The following is an 18528-nucleotide window of genomic DNA, read 5'->3' as shown; positions in this document are numbered from 1 at the left end:
AAGCATGCATGCTTCAAATGTCAGTCCCAGCTCCTCCTCCTTCTCCCTTCCAGCCCCAGCCCAATCCCCACATATTTCCCCAGGGAGGGTGAGGCCCTCCTTTGGGGGATCTCCAGAGTCTGTCATTTCATCCAGGGCAGGACCTAGACCCTTCCCCATGTGTGCAGGCTGAGAGAGCATCCCTCCATGTGGAATGGGCTCCTAAAGTTCCTTTGTATGCCATGGTGAACACTAATCTACTACCCAAGGCCCCAGAGATTTCTGAGGCCTCCTCACTGACACTACATTCATGGAGTTTGGATCAGTCCCCTGTTGGCTAGAGGCCCTATTTCAAAGGGGAGTTGCTGGCATTTTTTTTTTGAGGATGACACCTAAATTGTTGTCACACACACACACACACACACACACACACACACACACACACACACACACACACATTTTCATGGGCACCTGCATATAGATGCATGCATAAAAAGAAAGAGAAATGCTGAATTTTATATGCTAGTTTACAGTTTATAGTTATAGTTATAGGTTACGGGTGAGTGTAAGCATCAAGGCTGTGTATACCCTTTTATTTATGTATATATATTTTTTTGAGTCAGGGTCTCACTGTGTAGCTGTGGCTGTTTTGGAACTCACAGAGATCCACCTGCCTCTGCCTCCAGACAGCTGGGGTTAAACACATGTATCACCACACCTGGACTATCTGTTTATTCCTTTTACTATTTGATTTATGCTTTTAGATAAATTAAGTTACACACTGCCCCAATCATCTTATGATACCACCCTTTGATTGGATTTGGACTGTAAGAACAGAACATGAAAATGTAATTTAGCAAACACAAGATTGTGTGTGTGTGTGTGTGTGTGTGTGTGCGCACTGAACTTGGAGCTTGAGCAGATGCGTTTGTACTTTTTGGATATTTTCCTCCTGGGTTATTCCACTGAGATGCCTTAAGTTAGAAATTGTCCTCTAATCCCAAAGGATAGATTTATTGCTCTGCCCCACCTCAATATTTAAATCACTTCTGAGGGAATGTATGTTATTGTTTCTGACCTGTGTGAATAAACAAAGGTGTGCTGAGTGGGTGGAGTACTGGACGGGGAGAGGCAGGGTGTTAAGTGGTGGCATAAGCCAGGGGTTTATAGTGACCTGACTGAGGTTCATGGTGTACATGGATGGGCTCTGTTTCCAGCGATTCAAAATAGCCTTCGGTATTCTTTTGTGGCCAAAGCACGAATCTAAAACCATAGGAGCTGCAATCCAAGTGTTTTTTTTTCCACAACCTCTTAAGTGACAGTGCTGATGAGGGCAAATAGGGCTGGGTGTACATCCTCACAGGGACCCCAAATGCTGTAACCCACCTCTTCCCCTCTTCTCATGCTCGTCCTCTTCCTTCTTCCCCTTTTCTTTTTATCCGTGTGTGTGTGTGTGTGTGTGTGTGTGTGTGTGTGCGCGCGTGCATGCAGTGGCTAGAGGAGGACATTGAATATTTACCTCTTGCACTCCCTGCCTTATTCCGTTGAGTTGGGGTCTCTCACTGAATCCGGAGCTCCCCATTTTTGTCTAGGTAGCAGGAGGCCAGCATGTCCTGGAGATATCTTGTCTCCCTCCCTGTGACCCCACACCCTGAGGTTTCAGGTATGTGTATCACAGCCAGCTTTATATATGAGTGCTGGATCCAAACTTGGGTCTTCATGCGTGTGTATCAAGTGCTTTTATTCAGTGAGCCATCTCCCAACCCTGGCTATAGCTGTTGAGATAGGGTGTCATGGAGCCCAAGCTGGTCTCAAACCCATTAATGTAGCTGAGTCTGGCCTTGAACTCCTGACCCTCCTGCCTCCATCTCCAGAGTATTCAAATCACAAGTGATTCCATCCATGGCTTTGTGGACTCTTTGCCAAACTCTTCTTTTGTTCAGACTAAAAACATCAGGGAGGACAATCCATTAACTAGTGCCCTTGTTTTTTCCCCACAGTCTTAAGGCTTGGAAGAGGTAAGGGATGTGGTCATACATTTCCCAATTATAGGCATATTCAGTCATAAACTATATATCTTTTAGTGTGCACTATTATATAACTACTCCTCACCCAGCACTGAGAACAGAGCTGACATCTATTTCACTTGACAAGGGATTTTTTTTAAACCAATAGAAGTCTTTCAATGTAACAAGCAAAACTTCATCTTTCCTTCTAGGAGTTACATTAAAATTCAAGACGCTTTTTTTTAAAGTGAAGAGCTTACAATAAATATATCATACGTGAAAGATACAGGTTGGACTTCAATAATAATTTAGATGGTAAATTGATAAAGTAATAAAATTGATATAAGTCCACAAGGGGAGGCCAATGTAAGGCATATGTAGGAAATTAGAAAACTTATGCATCATGAATTTTGTCCCAAAATTAATGATAGCTATAACAAACATTGATTAAACATTAAATTACCCACACTTTCACTTATCTCCTTGGGAGTGATTTAAGTGCTGTGGGTTTCTGAAAGAGGCAATCCAATGGAGTTTCAACTGATGTTTTCTTTCTCCAGCACTGTAAAATTCTACATAGAAGACAGGTGCTATTGACCTTTACCACAGATCTTAAAATAGCAGGTGTTTCAAAATGAGTGTTATTGTTGATTACAGGACTTCATCCAAAATTGTTTTCTAAAATGAGGCTGATTATTCCATTTATAATTATGCAAAAAATATGAAATACCTGGGAATAATCTGAGCAGAAATGTTCCTGTCCAATATGAAAAGCCCGTGAATCTTTATCAAGGAAAACGAGAAAATAGTCCATGTTTTATAGCAAATGTCTTCAAGTCATGAGTTTTATTAATTCTTTTCAAAATAAGTTAACAGAACCACATTGCTTGCCTGAGTTATTTTGTGAACTTAATAAAATTGTTGTGGTATAAAAATGGACACTGCTCCCCCCTCCCCCCCCTCGTTGACCAAGAACCACAATGGTAGAGCCTTGTTTGTTGTACATTGCACTGCCCATCAACAGTCGTTAGTATAGACATTACATGAAAAACCCAGAAATCACATGTGGGTAAGCATGTAGGGGAGTTGACCACTGTCAGGTGGTGCAGCTCTCTTGAAAATAACGTGGAACTTCTCAAAAATGGGATTTCCCCACTACTTATATTCTTTATTCTAAGCTTACAATATGAAACAAATATTCTCACTTTCATCATGCTAGATACTTTCTTCCTCCCACTTGATGCTTAAAAAAATGAAGCACAGATTATTCTTCCATTTAGCACCTCTACTGCTGGGCACATAAACTGATTGCACAGAGCGAATGAATAAACAACATATGATATGTGCAAGCAATGGAATAGTTTTTAGCCTTAGAGCCAGATGCAGTGAGGCACACCTATGATCTCAGATAGCATAGGAGCTGTAACAGGAGAACTGCAAGTTTTAGGGTCTGCCAGGCCTAGTGAGGGTGAAGCCAGTCTGGGCAGCTTGTGGATACTGCTTAAAAATAGAACTTAAAAAAGAAATGGCTGGGGATACAGGTCAGTGACAGGGTGCTAGTTTAGTATGCAGGAGGTCCTAGGTCCAATCCTGCCAGGGGCACAAAACAAAGGCTTAAATAAGACACCAGGAAACAAAACAACAGAGCAATAAAACACAGCCCTGATGAACCCTCACAGATGTGGGATTCCTCTCACAGGAAGTTACAGAGGGAAAGGGCGGGGTTTGGCAGCTGGGGGTGTGGGGGGGGATGAGAGTTATTGTTCACAGTTGCTGTTAGGAAGTTGGAGAAGTGCTGGAGATGGACACTTGGGATACTGGGACAATGGCATAAATACTCGAAGCTACTGAACCGTATACCATAGTTAGTGGTAATAGTTCTCATTCTGTGTATATTTTACCGAAATAAACAACTATATATTGTATTGTAGAGTTGTGTTAGCTATTTGACTTCTTGCTGTGACCAAATGCCCGAGAAGAAGTTAGTTAAGGGAGGTGGGGTTTATTTTTGCCCACGGCTTGAGGGTACACAGTTCACCAGGGGGTGGTCTTGACAGCTGGTGGCTTGATGTGGCAGGGGTGTGCAGCTGGAACTTCATTCAGGGTAGGTTTTCTCTATTCAGTTGAACCTCTCTAGAAATACCCTTACAGACATACCCAAAATTTAGTTTCCTGGTGATTTAGTTTCCTAAATAAAAGTTAATAACCAAGATTGGAGTTCTAGACTGTAATTCAGCAGAATGATTGGTCACGACTGATACTTAGTTCAATACAGACAGTCAAGGAGATGCTAAATGTTAATGAATTTTATATCTGATAAAGCTGTCATAAGGAAGATTGGCAAAGAAATGTTTAATGAATACTGGGATGACTCATTGAACTGTTTCTGGTAAAAAAATATACTCAGGCCTTTCCTGTAGTCCAAAATACCAGGTGGACCAAGAGGCAGACATCTCTGTGAAAAGAAATGAGGATTTGCCTCATCCCAGGATGGAGAGTTACAGAGAAGTACTAGATGAGTTATGTGCATAAAATATTTCTGAGTATCAAGATCATCATGAAGAGGCAAGAGATAAACTGGAAAATAAATTCATAGACAAAAGACTTATTAACATCATTCTATAAAAAGTTCATATAAAAATAGACAATTTACAGAAGGGCAAAGATGAGTTAATACTAATGTTCAACTGCCATGAAAATATAAAATCTGCAATTTTTGGGTCTCTGAACAAATTAAAGAGTAAAGTAAAATCTTGGTGGCATCAAGGGTTCAGAGGTCAGCACCCTCATTCATAGCTGGTGGCAAAATGAATTTGAACAGGTTTCTGGAATGCTTCCTAGCAGACTGCGAGGTAAGGCAGAGACTTAGCTTAAACCAGTTTAAACAAAGAAGGCTTTGGGGGGGGGGGGAGAGGATTATGTAACTGAGAAGTTCAAGGATGGGAGTGGCTTTATACAGAGCTGGATCCAGTAGGTGAGTGGTTCTCCGTGTGTCTTGTATCTCGGGCCTGATTGCCTTCACTCTTAGGCTCTTTACAAGGTGAAGCGAGCTGTGGGCAGATCCCAGTTTACATGATCCTTCCCTCCTGTTGTCCCAGAGAATGAGAGAACAAGCATTTTAAAAAAGTGTTTTCCTGAGATATAATTTGCATATCATCCAATTCACCCACTTAAAGCATACAATTAAGTGGTTTTAATGTATTCACAGCCTTGTGCAACCATCACAGCAATCAACTTTAGAACATTTTCATCACCCCAGAGGGAACCTCATACCAATTAGCAGGACTCCTTGTTTCCCCCAACACCTCAGTGCTAGGCAAACACTAATCTACTTTCTGATTCTATAGATTTGTCTGCCAGCAAGCCTCCCTAACCAGAGCCCCAGGAGTCTCTTGCTGATGGGATTTGGGGTTAAATATTCACTCCTGACCCAAACAAAGACTGGGTCAAGGGGATTGGTCCTCTCATTGTCTAGGCTGGGTCACCATCCTAGCCTTAGGATAAGAAGACTGGATCAGAACCCTTTGAGTCAAGTGCTTTCAGTAGGATGATTATGGAACAGGCAAGGGCCCCCAAGGGGAATATGGGAAAGCCCTTGGGAGTCTGCACCCTGATCTTTAAGAGTTTTTCCTAAGGAAGGACCAGAAACAGAATTGCCTTCATGCCCCGCCTGTGGTGATCACGTGGGAGGAGGAGGGAGTAGGAGGCAGCTAGAGAGCCCGGCTTCATCGGAAGCACATATAGTGCTAGAGACAGCGTTTCCCGGGGCTCCTGTGCACCCACAAAGCCGCAGGCAGCCACAGAGGCCGGGTTGTTTCACTAATATAGCAGAACTTTCACCCCAAGGAAGCAGGCTCTGTTAGAACTCATGTAGGGCTCTGGGCTACCTTCAAATCTTGTCTTAGCTAGGAGGGCACAGTTAGAGCCCAGTCCGCATACAGCAATAGGCAAGAGTGTAAGGATTCAGGCACTATGCTGGCCTGCCCCTGTCACCTGGCAGAAGGCACTCAGGCAATACCCTGGTCAGCCCAGGGTTCCATGGTTGCTAAGTCTGCACGCAGGTGCAAAGGACCCCTTAAAAAACAGACCCCGCCCACTTACGCTCTCTTTCCACTCTCCATTCTCTTCTCTTTCTGCTCTTTCTTCCCAACTCTCTTCTCCGTGGTTCCCCTGGGGCAGACAGGACTTTTCCGTCTCCCTCTTCTCTTCTGTCCGCTCTCTGTGTCTCTTTACCTCTTTTCTCTTTCCTCCCCCTGCCCTCCCTTTCTAATAAAACTTCTCACTAAACTCTGTCTGTCTGGCCTCGGTCACCCTCACCTGCCATGGAATCCATCATGGAATCCATGCAAGGTTCCTCGAGCTTTATCATAACAAAGAGGACCAGACCAGATTAATAGCGCAGCTGTCAGGTGAGTAGGGTTGCTTTGGCTTTGTCTGCTCAGTGTATCTCTTGCCTTTTAAACGTGGCAGGCCTGGAGACAGGGGGACATTTGAGTTCTCTGCATTCATAAAGGACCACGAATGTGTGGCAGATCTGCTGGGAGACATGCCACACAGCGGTGCAGTCTAGTTTCATGTCAACTTGACACAAACTAGAGTTATCTGAAAGGAGGGAACCTCAATTGAGGAAAAAAAAAATGCCTCCATAAGATCCAGCTGAAAGGCATTTTCTTAATTTGTGATTGATGGGGGAGGGCCCAGCCCATTGTGGGTGGTGCTATTCCTGGGCTGGTGGTCCTGGGTTCTATAAGAAAGCAGACTGAGCAAGCCAGTAGTAAGAGGCACGCCTTTACCGTCTCTGAATCAGCTCCTGCCTCTGGGTTCCTGCTCTGTTTCAGTTCCTGTTGTGACTTCTTCAGTGATGAACTACAATGTGGAAGTGTAAGCCAAATAAGCCCCTCTCTTCCTAAGTTGTTGTGGTCATAGTGTTTCAACACAGCAAAAGGAACCCTAACTAAGTCAACAGCCTACAGACTGTACTTTGTACTGGTGTCGTGTCGTGTGTCCCCCCCCCCCCGCCTTCCCCCGCGCCCCCCCCCCTCCGCCTATGTGCTTGCATTTAGCTTTTTCTCACCTTGGGGCTCTGACAGGTCAGGGCCTTTGATGGGTGCTTCTTCCTTGTCACCAGTCCCCTCTAGCCCCAGTTTCATGGTGGGGGCAGTCTTAAATAATAGATTATCTCTCTCAAAGTGACAGCCAGCCACAGCCCTCAGCTGGGCAGTGACAAAATGAACCTTCTCTGTACTGTAGACCCATCACCCTGGAGGGTCACCATTTCACTGAAACCTCCACCAGGACTAGAGGCTTGAGGACTGTGGGCCTGTCCCGTGGGTGTGACAGTCTTTTCATCAAGACTCCAGCTTCCTTTCTTTGGATGAGGAGTCTGGTTGCCCTCCGCCCCCTGGTGACTTGCATGCTCTGCTGCTCTTAGCTGCACTGCCTTTCTGTCCCTCTGTACTTCCTGACTGTTCTGTTTGCTCCTTTGTGACTTCTGATTTTCTTCCAATCATTCTCCCTTCGAAACGGAATTATTCTCCATTATCTGACTCTCATTCACAGGGCCACATGGAAGCATTTTCTAATCCGCCATCCATCCTACCTCAGCGTTCCCCAGATTCCCTTTTATTTACTTTGCGTTAGGAAGCTCAAACACCTGCTTGGTATCTCTGTCCCTTCTTGGGGGCAGTTGGTAAGGAGGTATGCAGATCTGCAGGGATAGCCGTGGCAGTGATACTCAGGTTGCTGCTGTCAGGGAGAGATTAGTTTTTGTCTAAAGCCAGTCAGGACATGACAGAGCTTACCTGTTGAATGTGTTTACAGGTTAAGGATTCCTTGAGGGGGAAAGACTTTTTTCATGAAGGCAGGAGGAACCTCAAGACCTGTCTTAGCTTTAAAAAGGATGGTGATTTGTGCTTATAGTCACATGCCCTTCTCAGAGGAGCCTTCTCAGATACTCCATTTAGATGGATGTCTCCCCAGCCCATTATCCTTTCTCTTCCTTCGCCTTTAACATTTACCTCAGTGGTGCTTGTTACCTCTGACATGATTTTACCTGGTGGGTAGTTTATTGAGTGCCTTTTCCCTCAAGTGCCACGATGTTTGAAGACCTTCACAGAATAAGCGTTCATGAAAAAACGAAAAATTTCCTGAGTTATTCTCAGCTTCATGGATGTCATGGATGTGTCCTTGGATGTGTTCTCAGGAGAACTGAAGGGTTACCTTCACAAAAATTAGATTAAACACTGGCATCCATGATGCACCTTAATAGACCTGGCTAATTTAAAAGTGGCTTGTAAGCCTGTTATGAGTGCAATATGCCAGAAACATAGACAGACACATTTGTGTCTTTCTACAATGTATTGACTAACAATACATTCACAAGGTGCAGTGGTTTCAATGACAACAATTTGTCACATAATCCAGCCTACCTCGGTAATCTGACTGAGGCAGGTTCTTTTATTCCAGTATTAATCACTAATGTGGACTCTTACCGCACACATAGCTATATGTGTAAGTACAGTTTATAAAATCACTCTAAGAAGCTGCAGCAGGCCTCCGAGAGTCTTGCAATGTGGAGTCCAGCGCTGGAAGGAAGTTGCAGCTGGAGCAGGGAGTGAACTGCAGGGTTCAGCTGTGAGGGAAAAGGCTGAATCAGGTTCAGGAACCAGCAGGTTCCGAGACAGGTCCACATGGTGAACTTGTGGGTGGCTAAGCAGTCAAGGAGGTCACACCAACAGTGGGGGACCATGCTGAGCTGAAGCTTAAGGGACAGTCAGGGAGTCCTCTGTTCCTTAGTCCTTGACCCATTCACTAACTACGAGATGATGAGTGGTGGAGGACCATGCCATTGTAGTGTGAGGTGTCCATTACTTTATGGGGTCCAGATGAGAGAGTTATTCCCTTTCCTCAGTTCTTGGGCCTGGGTTCCCTGATATGATTTTTTTTGTGTATTTTTTTTATTTTAATTTTAAATAGCTTGTTTTACATGTCAATCCCAGTTCCCTCTCCCTCCCCTCCTCCCGCACTCCCCTTCCACCCTCCCTCCCACCCTATTGCCAAATCCTTCCACATAGGGGATGTCTAGAGTCTATCATTTTACTCTTGGTAGGGTCAAGGTACTCCCCTAAGAGTCCAGGCTGAGAGAGCATCTCTCTTTGTGCTATAGGCACATGAAGACAGATTGTATACCAGGGATAGACACTGATCCACAGCTCAGGGCCCCATAGGTTGTCCAGGCCTTCTCACTGACACTCACATTTGGGGGGTCCAGATCAGTCCCATTCTGGCCCCCTGATATGATTTTTAACACACCCATGGACACTTATAGTTTCAAATCATCCCAATAAATGTGTAGGGTAGCTCTCTTTCTACTCCCAGAAATGTCATTTGTCAGTCTGTGCTAGATGGGTGCTATGTGACAGATGGTGGTTTGTGGGTCCATTTAGGGACTTCAGTAATCCAACCAACCAACCAACCACCCCCTCCCATTTTATATACTATAGAGTACCTTAGAATAAGGTATATCCCAATCTCAGCAAGCCCAGAAGCTTTCTCAGCTCTTTGGAAGCTGCAGATCAGGTCAGTGTATGGGCCCCCAAGGGTAGATTCCACAGAGGAACATCTGGGGCAGCTGATCTGGGTGTGTCTTAGAATCCTTGGACCTAGAAGTTCTTAAGTCCTGCTTGGTGATTTATAGCCAAGCTTCTCAGTCAACCATTGGATCATAAGTCAGAGAGAATGCCATACTCTCATTGTTCTCTGGGAGATCTAACAGGGCAAATCATGATGTAACTAGCCATAGACTACATGAGGACACGGGGTAGGAGTAGAGAAGGTCATAGACCTTAGTGTTATCTAGGTGGTGACTTGAATCCTACCTAGTTCTTTAATTTGGTAGCTTTGGAATGAGCTTAGAGTATTTGACTTTTAGTCTCAGTTCATCTATCTGTCCAGTGGGGCTAACAGTTTATTATGTTTGAATATGAAATATCCCTCATCTGTGCTGTGTATGGTTGCCAGCTGATGAGATTTTTGGCACGTTACTAGATCTTGAACACTTTAACATAATCGGTGATTTAATGTATTTTCTTTATAACATTTATCTCTGTGTGTGTGGGGGGGCTCAAGATAACATTTATCTGTGTGAGTGTGTGGGGGGCTCAGAAGACAACTTGACCATCTTTTGGAGTTGGTTCTTTCCTTCCACCATATAGGTTCTGGGTCTTGAACTCACATTGTCAGGCTTGGCAGCAAGTGCTATGACCTGCTGAGACATCTCGCTAGCCCTGGGTTAATTTCTTGATGGATTCATAATGTGATAGTATAAGTGGGAGGTAATAAAAGATAAGTCCTATCTGGAGGAAACAGGCCACTGTGAGTGTGTCCTTGACTTCCCTGGCCTCATCCTAAAGCTCACTCTGCTATGGGGTGGACATCCTATAGCTCACTCTGCTATGGGGTGGACAGCCTCCCCCACATGCTTCCTGTTGCCTCACTGCAGGGCCAGCATCAAGTGAGCCAGGGGCTGTGGGCTGGAATCTCTGGAACCGTGATCCCACACAAATCTTCCATTCTCTTGTCTATGGCAGGGATTTAGGTGATAGCAATCAAAAGTAACGCATACAATGCCCATGGAAGACTTGTGGTAATCTCATTGAGCTTGTGGTTTTGCCCTGATCTTATTCTCCTGCTATTCCTGGGGATGGCTAGTAGTTAGTGATCCAGGACAGCCATTGATAGAGAGCTGTGACTGTCTTAGGTGGTGCAGGTGAGAATCTTCTGTTCAGGACAGACAGGTCATCTTTCCCAGGCACCTGGGCCTGCCCACCTGTCCTTACAAGAGCCCCTTTGTCACACTTTTATTATTTCTTTCTCCCAATGTCTGCTTCATGCTGTTGTATTTCATGTCAAAAAGGGGGTGGGCTTTAGTCATCTCTTTAATCCTCAGTGTGAACTGGGGAGCTTGCCATGAGGGGTCACTCATGGCCTATGGACATTAACTGTCTTGCCTCACTGGGTTACTTTCTAGTTATATTTACCTTGGATTCTAGACTGCTTCTACCCTTCCCAGCTTCCCATGATTGGGAATTGAATGATCCATGCCCCAACAACCCTTTACTAGTATCATTAGATACTCAGTTCTTCTTTGATGTACATTACATAAAATACTTCTAAAATGTGAAACCATTTAAAAGTAATAACTCACCCTACTTGTGCATGTGCTGTATAAATTCCTTTATAGAAATTTCACAGTTGCCTATAGAGAAGAACTATTTCTGAACTCTAGAATTCCAATCTAAATACTTCTGGGGTCTTTAGTGTTTTGGGGATTTATCTCTAAACTTGGTTTCAGGGTTTCCATCCTTCTATGACTAGATTGTTGGAGTCTAGTTGTCTGTTATTAGATTGTACAATACAATCCTGTACCACAGTTTACTTGTGTGAAGACTGCTTTAGTGGACAGCTTCCAAACTGATGTACTCAGGGTTCTTAGTTTGTGGATAAAGAAAACACTAACAATGCTCTTTTCTTTTAAGCAAAAATAATTAGTGATTTTCCCAATTGAATTTCCCCTCATTTGATTACACTGTCACAGTAGTTTCTTTTCTGTTGCAGTGATAAAGTCACCTGATAGAAAATCAACTTAAGCAAGAAAGGTTTATTTTTCCTGTGGTCCCAGAAGGATGGAGTCTGTCATGGAGGCAAAGGCGGGGCAATAGGCAGGGAAAGCATGGCAAAGCCTGCCTTCAGCGATCTTCAGACTCTATCTCTTACAGGTTCTACAACTTTCCAGGACAGTGGTGCCCTGTGGGGATCAAGTGGGGATCAAGTGTTCAAATACAGAAGCCCAGAGTGGATATTTCTCATTCAAACTATCACAATTGTCTTGCTGCTAGTGGGGACAAGCTGGTAAGTGAGGTATGCACAATGAAATAGAAAGATTGTCTATGAAGTTAGTTCTTAAATTTTTAGCATGTAATCAGTTTTTTCTTTCTTTTTTGGGGGGTGGGATGCAGTGGAATCTGTTGATGGTATTCAAGAGAGTAGGACTGTCAAGAGAGTAGGATTGTCAAGAGAGTAGGACTGTCAAGAGAGTAGGACTGTCAAGAGAGTAGGACTGTTGGAGCTCTTCCCTATCTTCTGGGGGGTCTGGATGGTGCTGTGGGGGTGATGCTCAGTGTTGGGGACTAAATTAAGACAGGAACTCCTCAGCCCCAGAGGACCTCTTTCTTGCTCTTGTGTCCTCGTTGAGGTGGGTGGTCCAGGGCTTCTTACTCCTTGGAGGCCAGGTAGGCCATGCTGGCTACCACCCTGCTAACAATATTCATTGTCATAAAAAGGAAATGAGCTTTACAAAGTTGTCATTGAAAGCAATGCCAGCGCAAGCATCAAATGTGGAAGAGTGGTCATCACTGTTAAAGTTGCAGGAGACAACCTGGTCCTCAGTGTAGCCCAGGATGCCCTTCAGTGGGCTTTCAAATGCCTGCTTCACCACCTTCTTGATGTCTTCACACTTGGCAGATTTCTCCTTGCAGCATGTCAGATCCATGGCAGACACATTGGGGGTAGGAACACAGAAGGCCATGCCTGTGAGCTTCCCATTCAGCTTAGGGATGACCTTGCCCACAGCCTTGGTAGCACCAGTGGATACAGGGATAATGATCTGGGAAGCCCCATGGCTGTAACATCACAGCTTCCCAGAGGGGTCATCCACAGTCTTCTGGGTGTCAATTATGGCATGAACTGCCATCATGAGTCCTTCTGCAATGCTGAAGTTGTCATGGATGATGTTGTCCAGGGGGCCTAAGCAGTTTGTGGTGCAGGAAGCATTGCTGACAATCTTGAGTGAGTTGTCATACTTATAGTTCACACCCATCTTACATATGGGGCATCAGCAGAAGGGGCAGATGATGACCCTTTTGGCCCCACCCTTCAAGTGGGCCCCAGCCTTCTCCATGGTGGTGAAGATGCCAGTACTCCACAACACACTCAGCACCAGCATCATCCCATTTAATGCTGGCAGCGTCTCACTCCTAGAAGGTAGTGATGGCCTTCTTGCTGATGACAAGCTTCCCATTCTCAGCCTTGACTGTGCCGTTGAACTTGCCGTGGATAAAGCATACTGGACCATGTAGACCATGTAGTTGAGGTCAGTGAAGGGGTCATTGATGGTAAAAAAAATCCATGTTGCCAGACATGAAGGAAGCCCTGGTAACCAGGTGCCCAATGTGACCAAATTTATTCACTCTGATCTTCACCATCATGCCTCAGGGACAAGGCTAGCCTGTAATCTATTTCTTAAATATAAAAATATCTTAAATTTTATTGCTGGCTAAATTATTCTTTGTGAGCTAATTCCATATATACTGAATTAGACATATATAAATAACATGAATTAACATAAATGTATGCTTAGTTTATACATGTACTTATGAACATTCACTTACATATTTCATTATCTTTTGGTAACATCATATATAAAATGAGTCTTTGCAGTCATAGCTGAGTGTGTGATATGAGTTTTTGGTTCAGTGAATCAACTAAAGTGGTGATCCAATTGTCTCAGTTGTGGCAGATACTAGGCTAGGTGTACTTGTAGTGTGACACAGAAAGCATCTTAAAGAATTCACTGTATTGGTTAGTTTTCCTCTGGACACATGGTGAATGTTAGTTTATACTTCATACTGTTTTTCTCTGTGAGTAGAAGATCAAGAAGTTCAAACCAATCAATTGGAGATAACCAGAGACCCTCAGAGGCCAGATTTGAAACGACAGTGGTGAACTCTCTACTCCTTTCTGCTCTGCCTGTGGGCTGGTTCTGTAGTCAACATCCTCCACAGCAAGTCAACGGGCTGAGATTTCAGAGAAAGACTTACTGTCAGTGCTGCGACCCTGGGGAAGTGCTTGGTTTTGGCTTCATTACTGCTATAGTTTAGATCTGAAATGCGCCAAAGGACCCATGTGTTAAGGGCTTGATCCCCAAACCGTGGTGCTAGTGGAAGATGGTGGAACTTCAAGATATGGGGCCTAGTTGGAGGAGATCATGTTATTGGAAGCATGCGGTTGAAGGTGATATTGGACACAGCCCTTTCCCATCCCTTTCCTTGTCTCCTGGATGCTGAGCGGTGGCTTCCATCTATGCCCCACTATGAAGTGTTGCTTTATCTAGGCCCTCAAACAGCAGACCAAATGATAACTGAAACTTTCAAAGCTGTGATACAAGATAAATCTTTCTCTTTATTATTTGATTTCTCCCAGATAAATGTTACAGTAGCCTAAGGCTAATACCTTTATCAAAGTAGCAGGAGACAAAACTCAAAGGTCTCTTCTGGCTGTTAAACTACATGGATGGGATGACTTTGACTGTCTGAAAGCCTGTAGCATAGCTGTGAGATCTTTGTTGTGCCCATGATAGTCACAGGGCCTGGTAACCAGAGATACCTATATCTATTTACCAACCTTTGTTTAAATTTCCCAGCAGAAAGGGCTGTTTGACAATGGTAACTAAGTGAATATCAAAGCCCTGCTGTATCAATGGCTGACCAGTGAGTCTGGACTCCCACAAAGAATGCCCCTGGTGGAAGCTGAGAGTCTACCTGAGGCCAGAGGACTTCCATGAGGCACCTATCTTCTCATCTTTGGATTTAAGACAGCCACCATAGGTGTAGAGTGGTCCCTGCCCTAAAGTAGTTGCATGTGAAGAATGTGTTAAACATATTAGAGAGAAAATTGATGAGATCAGCCTTTTCAAAAGATTTAGGCCTGCAATAGAGGGTGTGGTGGGGGCAAGGGTTCAGGTCAGATGTCTAGAGGTGGATGCGGGGGTTAGGAGATAGTTACGAGTGATTTATTAAGGAGAGGCCCTTAGGGGAAGCTTGCACAGCAGTGGAGGAAGAAAATAGGGAAGGTGAAAAAGCCAAGCAAAGGTGTAATTCCAGCTGCATGCAACAGGCTTGGTCTTGTAAGGAGCTGGAGGGCAGATATGATTGACGTTGCTGAACTTGTTGAAACAGAGGTGAGGGTATTGTGCTGTGTATTCATGCACATTCAGTCACTCGTTAGGGCTTGACCAGGGTCGTGGCAGTGTGGTAAGACATCAGCTAAGGGATCAATCCCTATGTCTCTATATATGTTTGCATGAGGTGTCTCTAGTTTAATCTTCTGAAGGAGGAGGGAGACTCACGGGTTAGGAGGAATGCATCCCAGAGAAGCGGGGGCACACAGAGCTCAGAGCTGTCAGCTCAGAGCTGTCAAGGGGACCCAAGTGAGTGGAGAGGATGTGCAGAGGCTTGGAGGATATGCACAATAAGGAAGGCAGAGTTTCAGAGGGCTCTCCTGAGAGGGACCAGGAAGTGTGAAGTTATGGTTTCACCTTTCACCAGTGAGTGGTTGCTCTGAGCTCTGACCCACGTGGTTGCTTCTCCTTGTTGGGAATAGGGAAGTCTTTGGACAGGACAGAAGGGAGGCAAGCAGATAGCAGAATTGTGTGGTATTTGTCTGTCTGATAGTCCCCTGCACCTTCCTCAGAGTGGTTGTTGGACCTAAAAACCATGAATGTGAACTTATAAAATCTCAACTATTGTAAGCTGTTATTAATAAATGATTTGCCCTGGTTATGTTACTAGAGTAGGATGAAGATCAGATATTATGACTGGAAGCTTAAGGATGTTTTCATTGAATTATGTGATCTCATTGTAGTTAGCACAGTTTTTTTGTAAATCAGGATAAGGAAAATAAACTCTGCAATGGCTATTTTGTGATGTAATTCTACAGCTACTCCACCCCCTTCAAAGACCAAGTTTCTCAAAAGCTTTAGATTTTATCCCTTATAATGTAATGGCTTTTCCAGAATATAAGCAAATGTATTTTTTTATTAACTTTGGCACTGTGGGTTTGAGATTGCTCCATGTAAAAAGTGACACCATTCCAGGGACAGATGATCAAGGCGGGAGATCTTTAGTTCATGGTTGGAGGCAAGGGTGGTGTTGTTAGTGACACTAGAATATTTGACATTGGAACCATATTTTTTGAGTCAAACATTACCTCATGTGGTCTGGTGTGTGACCATTATTTGGATATTTGAAATAGGAACTAACATAGGATATACATTATATATAATCCTCTTAAATTTATATTAACCAAACTTTTCTTAAATATAAAACCCAGTATAAGAAATGTATTTAGAAAACAGGATAGTCCAGTAATTAAGAGGATAGAGTGTAGCCAAATCCTCTCTCCATTTGCTAGTCTTAGGTACACTACATAAGCTTTTTGTGTGTCAGTTCTTCCAACTATAAAACTGGTGTGAAAGTAGTTCTACCTCATGGAATGCCCATGCAGATAGAATGTGCTAATGCATGTGAAAGTACTTTGCAGTCCCTGGCAAATAGTGAGGATTATATGTGTGTTAGCTAATGATATCTTTACATTAGATCCTATATGCATACACTTACACAAGTAAAACAGAGCTTATCATGAGTAGTACACACAGATACATTCTATTTTATTCTTCGATTCTCTTAAACATACTTAGCCAATTGTTAGTGTTCTTAAGATTTTATTTTTATTTTATATTTTTGGTTGTGAGCCTAGCCTGAGCCATCTCTGTGGTGGCACATACCTTTAATCCCAGCACTCAGGAGGCAGAGGCAGGTGGATCTCTGTGAGTTTGAGGCCAGATTGGTCTACAGGAGCTAGTTCCAGGACAGCCTCCAAAGCCACAGAGAAACCCTGTCTTGAAAAACCAAAAAAAAAGTATTTTTATTTTATGTGTGTGGGTGTTTTGCCTGCATATATGTCTGTGTACCATATGTATGCCTAGTGTCTTTCAAAGACCAGATGTGAGCCACTGTGTGGGTGCTGAGGATTGAACCTGGGTCTTCTGAAAGAGCGACCATGGAGCCATCTCTCCAGTTCTATTTTTCACTGGATTTTGAATTACACTGTCAAAACAGCATTTCACTGAATATAGTGGCTCTTGTTTGTAATCCCAGTATTTAGGATTACAAAGTGCTGGAGGCTGAGGCCAGAGGATTTGTTTGAGTTTAAGGCCAATCTGGGGTATAAGGAGAAACCCTGTTTCAAAAGCAAAGCAAAGCAAAGCAAAACAAACAAACAAAAAACCCAAAGCAAACCTAAACACCAGTACCCTCAGCAACCATCTGAACAGCAATGGTGGCACAGGAGACTTTATTCAAATGTTTGTAATTCACCTGTTCCCCTAACTCGGTAAATAGGACATCCAGAATCAAAGGAAGAATATGCTAATGCTTAAGGGCTTGGCTCAACCGTTACATTTTTGATAGCTGCAAAAATGATGGGACTTGATTCCTGGAACTTTGGGTTGGGAATTCTGGAGGTCTGGAGAGAGGAAGAAAGCAGGGCCTTCTGAGATTCTGGGTCTGTCTGTCCAACTCTTGCTCCCAGAGTGGGTAGTGATGCACCACTCCACAGCCCCTTTCTCTTCTGCCTTTTCCTGAGGAAGTGAGCTCTTTAGGTCTCAATGATTGGAAATGTCAGATAAATAAAGAACATACTCCCCTTCTCCAGGCCCCAGATAAGTTGTCGGAGTGTAAGTAAAGTGCTTGCATGCTTGTGAGGATTGCATGATTTGTTTCCAACTGGGGAAGAGGTTATTCTTTCATTGTGAAATGTCTCTGCTCTCTCCCATAGTGATTTTAAGTGTCTCTAGAGGTCCTACAACCTAATTCATAATCAGCGCAGATCCAGAATAAAATTACATGTATCTTTAAAAATGGCTTCCCTTCATATAATTGCTCTGATGCAACTGCTGTAAACTTTTGACTTGAGATATTAAATGGGTGAAAGGGAATCCACATCACTCTCACTCAAATGTGTTAGACTGATTAGAGATGAATTTTGAATGAGGATACTTGTCAGTCAAATCATAATTAACACAGTGCTTAGACTGATCTGGTCTTGTTTTCATTTTATGTTTTCTGCACAGAATTTCCCAGAAGGTTATGACTGTACGTGGTAAGAATGGAAAATGGAGACATGAAGATGAGGTCATGTCCAAGTGGGTAATAGGCAGTCACCATTGGCAGTCCAGCAATATCTGCTTCCTATGCAAATGATGGCCCAAGGGCTGACAGAGAGCCATTAAAGTCTTTGTAAAATCCTGACTCAATGCCATCTGCTCTCAAGTACGCTGTATAAACGGGCAATGCTGTAACATCTGGGATAAAGTTTTCTTCAGTGCATTCTCATCTGAGGTGGTTCAGTCTGATTAAAAATTGGTTTATAATTGTTTATTTCTTGAAACTTATTCCTTTTATACCCTATTAAATTTTCTTTTGCTAACCTGTTTATTTTTGTATGTAGTTTGGAATGATGTTAGTTTGAACTGAGGTAATGGTTGCTATGCAGTTTTTCTCCTTTTTGACCCTAGAAGCTCTTTCTTTCTTTCTTTCTTTCTTTCTTTCTTTCTTTCTTTCTTTCTTTCTTTCTTTTTTTCTTTCTCTTTCTTTATTTCTTTCTTTCATTCTTGACTACTTATTCATCAAATATTTATGAGTACTTG

At 43.5% G+C, this 18528-nt stretch overlaps 2 long non-coding RNA genes across 3 annotated transcripts; one reads left to right on the top strand and one right to left on the bottom strand.

The window, feature by feature from the left end:
• Positions 1-4282: 4282 nt before the first annotated feature.
• On the bottom strand, positions 4283-9605 carry LOC121133142. Its single transcript, XR_005869894.1, has 3 exons — positions 9493-9605; positions 8477-8616; positions 4283-5071 (listed from the first exon to the last, which is right to left on the bottom strand). It is a non-coding gene; the product is annotated as an uncharacterized LOC121133142 (long non-coding RNA).
• LOC110339545 lies at positions 6235-18257 on the top strand. 2 transcript variants are annotated; one of them, XR_005869895.1, is made up of 3 exons: positions 6235-6394; positions 11762-11894; positions 17953-18257. It is a non-coding gene; the product is annotated as an uncharacterized LOC110339545 (long non-coding RNA). The 2 variants fall into 2 exon arrangements; XR_002381604.1 differs by lacking the exon at positions 6235-6394 and adding an exon at positions 6750-6866.
• The last annotated feature ends 271 nt before the right edge of the window (positions 18258-18528 follow it).

Source organism: Mesocricetus auratus, unplaced genomic scaffold, assembly GCF_017639785.1.
Source record: "Mesocricetus auratus isolate SY011 unplaced genomic scaffold, BCM_Maur_2.0 Super-Scaffold_100020, whole genome shotgun sequence".
Classification (NCBI taxonomy): Eukaryota; Metazoa; Chordata; class Mammalia; order Rodentia; family Cricetidae; genus Mesocricetus; species Mesocricetus auratus.
The sequence above is the reverse complement of the archived record's forward strand: the minus strand, read 5'-3'. Positions and strand labels throughout refer to the sequence as shown.